The sequence below is a fragment of the Lynx rufus genome, unplaced genomic scaffold, assembly GCF_022079265.1.
Source record: "Lynx rufus isolate CCGP_SWC_20201006 ecotype Redwood Valley unplaced genomic scaffold, mLynRuf1.p SCAF_16, whole genome shotgun sequence".
Classification (NCBI taxonomy): Eukaryota; Metazoa; Chordata; class Mammalia; order Carnivora; family Felidae; genus Lynx; species Lynx rufus.
This window is the reverse complement of record NW_025814830.1, coordinates 53,818,276-53,826,497: the sequence shown is the minus strand read 5'-3', so window position 1 is coordinate 53,826,497 and position 8,222 is coordinate 53,818,276. Positions and strand designations below refer to the sequence as shown.

General features: G+C 52.3%; 1 long non-coding RNA gene across 1 annotated transcript; it reads right to left on the bottom strand.

Annotated features, from left to right (window-relative positions):
- Window positions 1-5,752: 5,752 nt before the first annotated feature.
- On the bottom strand, window positions 5,753-7,882 carry LOC124511933 (uncharacterized). The gene is made up of 3 exons (XR_006961988.1): window positions 7,788-7,882; window positions 7,167-7,271; window positions 5,753-6,216 (listed from the first exon to the last, which is right to left on the bottom strand). It is a non-coding gene; the product is annotated as an uncharacterized LOC124511933 (long non-coding RNA).
- Window positions 7,883-8,222: the final 340 nt, after the last annotated feature.

Below are 8,222 nucleotides of genomic sequence, written 5' to 3'. Positions count from 1 at the left end.
AAGGACACTCGTCACTGCGTTCTGGGGCCCACCCAGGTGATCCAGGACGATCTTGGCCTGAGAGCTCTGCTGCTGGCCTCACATCTGCAGACGCTCTGCCCAAGCAAGGTCACATTCACCAGTTCTGGGAATTGGCGCTTGGATATATCCTCTTAGTGGCCCCACTCGACGCACTAGCGGGCTCGCCTCCGGCAGGTGTCCCCTAGCCAGGCCGCACCGGACGCGGTACAGAGACCACGTCTCACTCCCGCTGCCTCCTCAGCACGAGCACAGGGCCCACAGTTGAAGGGGAAGGCCTTTTAGAAGGCCTCGTGAAATTACGTATTATTCATTTCAGCCAGAGGAAGGAAAGACAGACCTAGGAGATCCCAGCAGGACGGGCCCTCTCTGGGACAGCTTAGAAGTTAAGACCGTGGGTTCTGATCACTGGACACCCCAGGCTTAAAGCCCAGCCGCTTTCTTAGGGGCCTGAGCCCCACAAAGTGGGGCTAACAACAATGTGAACCTCAGAGTGTTGTTGGGAGAAGGAGATGAATTAATGCAGGTAAAGCTCCGGGTATGGTACCTCTGGCACATTGTTGGGCCCAAAATGCTCCCCCAAAATTGGTATGTCAGAGAGATGTACAGGCCACCCCAAGAACTTAACAACGTAAGAATGGAAAACACTAGTTAAGAGAAATAGCCTTTGGCCAGGGCAGTTTTGGATCATGGAATACATCGCTCCGGAGAGACAGAGGCTTAGCATGAGGGAAGGAAGGAGAACCACAGGGAAGGGGAGAGAGGTGAGCACGTCATTGCCGTTGGCTGAGCTTCTGTGCCATTACCTACTTTCTCCCAAATTTCCAGGACTCTCCACTTTGTTCCTTTGAGGATTCCAACCATCGACACCACAACTGTGAGCTTAAGGAATAAAATGCTTCTGGTGTTGTGTATTCTGTTTCCTAATGGTAACCAGGGGCAAATCCAAATATGCATTGTCATACTGACCTTTTCCTTAACCAATCGTCTTGGAATTTGGTCTCATTATTTTAGGGAAAACCTCTCCTTTCTCTACATCCCCTAATGAACTTTCAGCTTTGTAAATATCTGCAAGCAAATAATAAAGGTAAATTGGAATCAGACAAGCCCTGCAATTAATCTAAAAGAAGAAAAATGAGAACAAAGTGTCAAAGGAGATGTGAGACAAACTGAAAACAAAGAACAAGAAGGCAGGTTTGACCTCAACTATGTTAATATTTATATTAAACATAAATGGTCTAAACAATCCAACTGAAATGCAGAGGCTATCAGATTGTACGAAAAGGCAAGGCATGATGTGCTGTCTGCAAGAAACCAACTTGAGATACAAGGCCCCAGACAGGTTAAAGCAAAGGGATGAAGGGCCGCCTGGGTGGCTCAGTCGGTTGGGCGTCCGACTTCGGCTCAGGTCACGATCTCGCGGTCTGTGAGTTCGAGCCCCGCGTCGGGCTCTGTGCTGACAGCTCGGAGCCTGGAGCCTGCTTCGGATTCTGGGTCTCCCTTTCTCTGTTCCTCCCCCGCTCATGATCTGTCTCTCTCAAAAATAAATAAAGAATAATAAAAAAAAAACAAAAAACTTTTTTTAAAGCAAATACTGTAATACTGCCTTGCTGGGTTTACAGTGTGTATGGACCACAAGGGCACAAAGTTGAGGGGGGCAGGGGAAATAAATGGGAATGTACTGTTGCAATGTTCCTGCATGTTCCTGGAGTCATTCACTAGTAACCTCAACTAAGCTGCAGTAAATTAAAGATGCACAGTGAAATCCCCAGAACCACCCTGAACCATGATGGTGTTTTCCGTGGCCCCGGAGAAAAGCTTGTGAAATACACTAAGCAAAAAGTAGAGAAAAACAACATCATATCAGGGGTATAATCCTAAATACACAGGGGCACCTGGGTGGCCCAATCGGTTAAGTGTCCTGCCTCTGACTGCGGCTCGAGGTCACCATCTCGTGGTTCATGAGTTCGAGCCCCAAGTCAGGCTCTGCATGGACAGTGTGGACTGGGATTCTCTCTCTCTCTCTCTCTCTCTCTTTCTCTGTCCCTCCCCCACTAGCTCACTCTCCCTCTCTCTCTCTCAAAATAAATAAATAAATAAATACATAAAACTATATACTGAAATCCTAAATATATAAAAGGAGCATAAAAAGGCTAAAAAGAGGGGCACCGGGGTGGCTCAGTTAAGCATCTGACTTCAGCTTGGGTCCTGATCTCACGGTTCATGGGTTCGAGCCCCGCGTCGGGCTCTGTGCTGACAGCTCGGAGCCTGGAGCCTGTTTCGGATTCTGTGTCTCCCTCTCTCTCTGCCCCTCCCCTGTTCGTACTCTGTCTCTCCGTCTCTCTCAAAAATAAATAAAACGTTAAAAAAAAAAAAAAAGGCCAAAAAGAAATACAGGGTCATGTGAATGAGATTATGGAATCATTTCTTTCCCGCTGTTCCATGCCTGACAAAAAATTGCTTACAGCGAGCATGTGTTGCTTTAGAGGGAGATGTGCAAAACAGGAAAATGAAAGAAAAATGAGTGGGAGGGAAGAGGAGAAAAAAACAAGAAGGGAGAGAGGAAGGGCCAGAGGGACCGAAGGGAGGCATGTGGCAGGGCGTCCCGCAGAGGGAGGACAGAGTGGCACGTGCAAGCCGGGAGCTCCCCCCCCTCCCCGCCCCCCCAGGGCACCGTTCAACGTAGGCTGATGGCGACCTGCCACGACAGGGCATCCCGGGAACCTGCAGCAGAAGGACACCTATCTGTCCAACAGTCCGCACCCCTAGCTGCACCCTCTGGGCTCATTATGACCCCAGGGCAAAGGGAGGCGGGCTGCCAGCTATTCAGTAACAGCAGCAACCCGATCGAGCCCTTGCAGCTGTGCGAGCCCCCCCACCCCCGCCCCTGCCGTGACCTGTTTCCGAGATTCATCGAAATGACGGAGTCGGGGAAATTTCTGGCCCTACCTCCTCAGAACCGGACCTCTCTGAGTCAGTGCTGCTGCCCAAGACCGGGCCGGGTCAGCGGAAGGGAAGGTTAAGAAGTTCCCCAGAGTGACGTGGTCCGAAAAGGAGCCGACTCCGGTGTGTGTCCGGCTTCCCAGAACTCTTAATCAAGCTCAGCTGGCCTGCTGTGTTTACCTGGGGCACGTCGGCGTTTTATTTTCTTCATTTATCCTAAGAGGCACCACGAAAAGGGCACCGTGTTGGAGTCTTTGCCACAGCGCTTCCTTGCTGTGTGCCCTTGGGAAAGTCACTTCCCTTCTCTGGGCCCCACTCTTCCTGCCTCTCAGTGAGGGTCGTGAGCACGATCTACCCCACGGGGCTGCGGTGCAGCTACACGAGGGGACCGTGAAGTGCTTAGGACCTGGTGAGCGCCCGAGGTGGAGCGTGCAAGTACGCGTTTAATGAGCGGTGGCACTCGCCGTGAGTATTAAAAATAGAGATTCTTGGCTGAGCGCGCATTCACTCCCTACATGAGTCATGCCCTGTGAGTGAGCAGAAGGAAGGAAATAACAAAGATGAAAGGCAAAAGTCAATGACATTGGAAAGAGAAAATGAGAGAAAAGCAATGAAACCAGAAACTGGTACTTTAAAAAAGACCAATAAAACTGGACAGACTTCTAGCACGATTGACAAAAAAGCGGGGGGAGGGGGAGAGATGGGGTGGGGGGTGGGGAGACACTCATGACCGATACCCAGAATAAAAGGGGCCTATCACCAGACCTCACGGACACTAACAGGGTAATGTGAGAACACTTTAAGTATCTCTATGCACATAAACTCAACGATGCAGATGAATGAGAAAAATTCCCGATAAAGCACAGACGACCAGAACTCATCCAAGATGAACCAGTCGCCCACGAGTCCTGTTTCTTGGACCGTATCTTAAAGAAACTGAACTTGTAGCTAAAGACAAGAAATCTTCAGGCCCAGATGGTTTTACTGGTGAATTCTCCCAAATATTTAAAGAAGAAACAACACCAATCCTACACCAGTGTCTCCCAGAAAATGAAAGAGAAAGAAATCCTCGTCAATTGATGTCGTGAGACCAGTATTATTCTGACGCCCAAACCATACGAAAACAGGACAATGTACAGACCCGTGTGCATCATGAACACAGACACAAAACTCTTCAACAGATATTAGCAAACTGAATCCAGCATTACATAAAAAATAGAATCTATCGTGACCAAATGGTGTTTATCCCAGGAGTGCAAGGCTGGCAACGTATTAGAAAAGGAAAAATCAATTGACATACTCCATCGTATTAACAGACTAAAGAAGAAAACACACGATCATATCAAAATTGGTGCAGAACAAAAAAAAAAAAGAAAAAAAAAATTGGTGCAGAACAGCATTTGACAAAATTCAACACCCGTTCATGATAAAAACGCGCAGAAAGCAGAGAGAAGGGAACTTCCTTAATGTGACTAAGGACGTCTACAAAAAGTCCTTAGTTAGCATATACCTGATTATACCTGATGGAGAGAGACCAAGTGACCTCCCATAGATTCGGAAACAAAATACACACACGCGCGCGCGCGCGCACACACACACACACACACACACACACACACACACACACACACACACCATTCCTAAGCTACATTTTACTGGAAGGCCCAGCCAGCGAGATATTGCAAGAAAATGAAACAGACTAGAACAGAAGAAACAGAACTGTCCCTGTTTGCATACATCACTGTCCACGTAGAGAATTTTAAGGAACGTGTAAAAGCAGCTGATTGAAATGAGTTGAGCCAAGTCTCAGGATACAAGGCCAACAAAGTTCAATCCTATTTCTATACACTCGCAATAAGCAAGTGATAACAGACATCTCAAAAATAACGCCATTTACGATTGCTCCTCCAAAATGAAATACCTAGGTATAAATCTAAATTTAAACATGATTGGTAGGTTTCCTGAAAGCACCCATGGAAGAAATCAAAGGCCTAAATAAACGGAGAGGTACGGTGCTTATGGACCAGAAGATTCGACGTCACTAAGTTGCAAATTCTCCCCAAATTGATCTCTAGGTCTTGACACATTACCAAAGAAAATTCCAGCACAGTTTTTGTAGACAGAGGCAAGCTGAAAGTAAAGCCAATGGGGAAAGCAAAGGACCCAGAAGACAGAAAATACTTGTGAGAAAGAGGAAGGTTGAACTTGCTCTGCACCTGTGCAATCTGCCCTCCCTCTGGGCTCTCCCACCCCCCACCCTACCCTCCACCCGCCATTCCCCCCCCCCCCCCGCTCTTATGCACAGTCTGCCCTCCCTCTGGGCTCTCCCACCCCTCCTCTTGTGCTGGGACCGGAGCGCACGCCGTTGCTTCCCTCCCAGTCCCGGGCCCCGGGCCCAGTGTCCTCCCACTGACTGTGACTTCATCAAAATGGGCGAAATTCTCACCTCCTTTCACTTCTGATCTCCCCGCAACTACAAGCCAATCATGGCCCTGAGCTGGTGCTCAGTAACGGTTTGAAGAATGAATAAATCCAACTGAAGCTGCCCCAAGACCTGATTCTGGTGATGGTTAACAGTGGACTCAGGGCGAGTATTTCTGGGCAGGGGCGGGAGGCGGGTGGGGAAGGCTGTTTTGTGATGGCGGAGGTTTGCTAGATCAGCGACCCCCAGACCCCATCTGCACCAGCACAAATCCCCAGGAGAGGTCTCCTTAGCCGTTTACAACCGTTTACAGCCCTCCGAGCGGACTGGCAAAGCCCCTATAGACCTAGTTATTAAGTATCAACTGGGATTCAGGCTGGAACCATCCCGGGTTTGGAAAATGTTTTTTCAGATTTATTTTCCAAGTGTTTCATGAAACCCCAAAGAGATTTTTCCCATGCCTATTTTCCCCAGAAGCTGGAAACCCGTAAGTATTTGAAGGAGAACTTAATCCTTAGGTTTAGCCTTTTGTTTGTGCTGAGCTCACCCCAACGGAACGGCACACGACGCCCGGGGGCTCGCACGCCCCGCGTCTGAAACGTGCAATTAGACACTTGCCCTCCGGGCGCCCGCCGGGAGCCTCACGGCCCTTCTCAGACCAGCACTGAAGTCCAAGCAGGCACACGCTTGGCAGACGTGTCCCCGATTACTGGACGCAAAAGAAGTCCCCCGGGTCGCAACGAAACCAAACTGCACGTCCTGGGGAACCAGGACCCTCGGTCTTCAGGAAGGGGACAGGAGGGGCTCCGGCTGGCCTGGCCTGCCAACTCCGGCTGGAAGACACAGAGAGAGGGTCAAAGCATTTTTAAGCTTCCAAAAGTAAAAAACACCCATCGTAGAAACCTCGGGATACACGTACAGATAGGTTCTAGCCAGCAACCTACAAAGACGAGCACTGGGGATGCTTTTAGACGAGGGTATTTGCTCTCGGGGCTCCGCCCTGGCCTTCGGGGACGGGCTCCGAAGGTGGCAAACGTGTCACGGCAAGGTGCGGTGGGGCTGCATGGACGTCGGCCCTTGGCCCCCCGGGAAAGCTTCAGGCCGGACACGGGCGGGGCTGTCCTCCCGGTGGCCAGCCTCGTCCCTCACACCAACTCCATCCAGAAAAACGGGAAACCGCTCTCTGCCCGTCCCACAGAGGCCGTGACATCGGGGTGGGAGCAAGCCGGAGGAGGCGGGGTGTGCCACGATGGGCGGAACGGGGCGGCTCTGCCCAGCCCCGCGAGCTCACCTTCATTTTCCTTGTTTTCACCTGGGACTCACGCATCCCCCTCTGCTCCAAGAGTCTGGGAGCATCAGGACGACCCCGGGGGAGGACTCAACGGGACCTGTTTCGCCTGGCGTTTGACTACGCGGCACGCCTTCGATCGATGCTTTCAGGGCATTTTCAACCATGAGAGTTGATCACTTCGAGGGTAATGTGGGAGTCGATGCGGCATGACTGAAATACCGGCAGGCTCCGGCCCTATTTCCGTGACCTTAAACCTCCCTACTGTGAATTCTAACACGAGGGGACTCTGAGCCCGCCGAAAGGACTGCGCTAACCCCGCAGTGCGTTTACGACCGTGACGGGAGCGCCTCGACCGGCGTCCTCTCTCCCGGCTGGTAGTCTCAGAAGACTGGGTGACACTGTCCGCTGACGTGCACTGTAGGGTCACCCCAGGACCTTGCACTTGCCCTCCTGAGCCCCCCACCCCCCTGCCCCAGAGAAACAGACACGCACGTGCACCAGAAGAGGACTGTCTTAGCTTCATGCGGCCCCTCCATCAGCAACAGAGTCACCAACACACTGTGGTCCTCCCACGTGGCTCATTTCGGAGAACTAACCCTGAGTAAAAGAAAACATTCAGAGTGCGTGGTATAGAATAGCATTTACGTGAAGGCCCAAACGGTCAAAGCTGTCCACCGCGGCAGTCCCCAACCGGGGGTGACTTGGGCCATGCAGGGAGGTATGCTGGGCTGTCACGACCCGAAGGGCTGGAAGCCAGAACGCTAAGCCCCCTAGGATGCAAGGGAGGCCACCCCTCGCCACACACAGAGAATGACCGGCCCCAGATGCCCACGGCGCCGAGTGGAGTAACGCGGGGACCCCAGGGAGCTGCGAGGGCTCCCTACGTGTCCGTGGGTGTGTCGGTACCCAGCCACCCGTGGAGCGGCACACCCCCCATCCCTGCGCTCTGTCCGCTGGGTGCAAGCTGCCCCCCCCCAACCCCGCCAGCCCAGCACGGCGCAGCCTGGCCATCGCCCCCACTTAAGTAGGACAGGGCGTCTCGGTCGATGAATTACTTTTACTCAAGTGAAATTAAAGGGTTGGGTTGCCGGGTCTCCCAAGTCAAACACAAACCATATGAACACGCAGACTCGCGGCAGCCGCTCCATGCTCTTTCTCAATATTTTCCAAACCACCACCGTCGCAACATGTAAAAGCACAGAAGCCTCTAGAGTTTACGCTCCGCCTCCCCCCCCCCCCCCCGCCCTCTGCGCCCAGCCCCGCCCCAAGGTTTTATTGAGAGCTCATCATTTCCGTGAAAGGGGGGCAGGGCCGGGCCCACCCCTTCCTGCTCCACACCAGCCACAAACCTACACGGGGCCGTCAGCGCTGGTGGCTGTGCAAAGACGCAGTGTGGGTCATCTGCCCGGCGGGCCCCGGGGGGGGGGGGGTCACCTCAGAAGAGCCGGCTTGCAGCTCAAGTTCTGAGCCATGACTTAATCCCATCCCGTCCCGTCCGGGGCAAGAGCGGGCCGGCAACCCCACGAGGAGGTCCCGCTGTGGCCACGG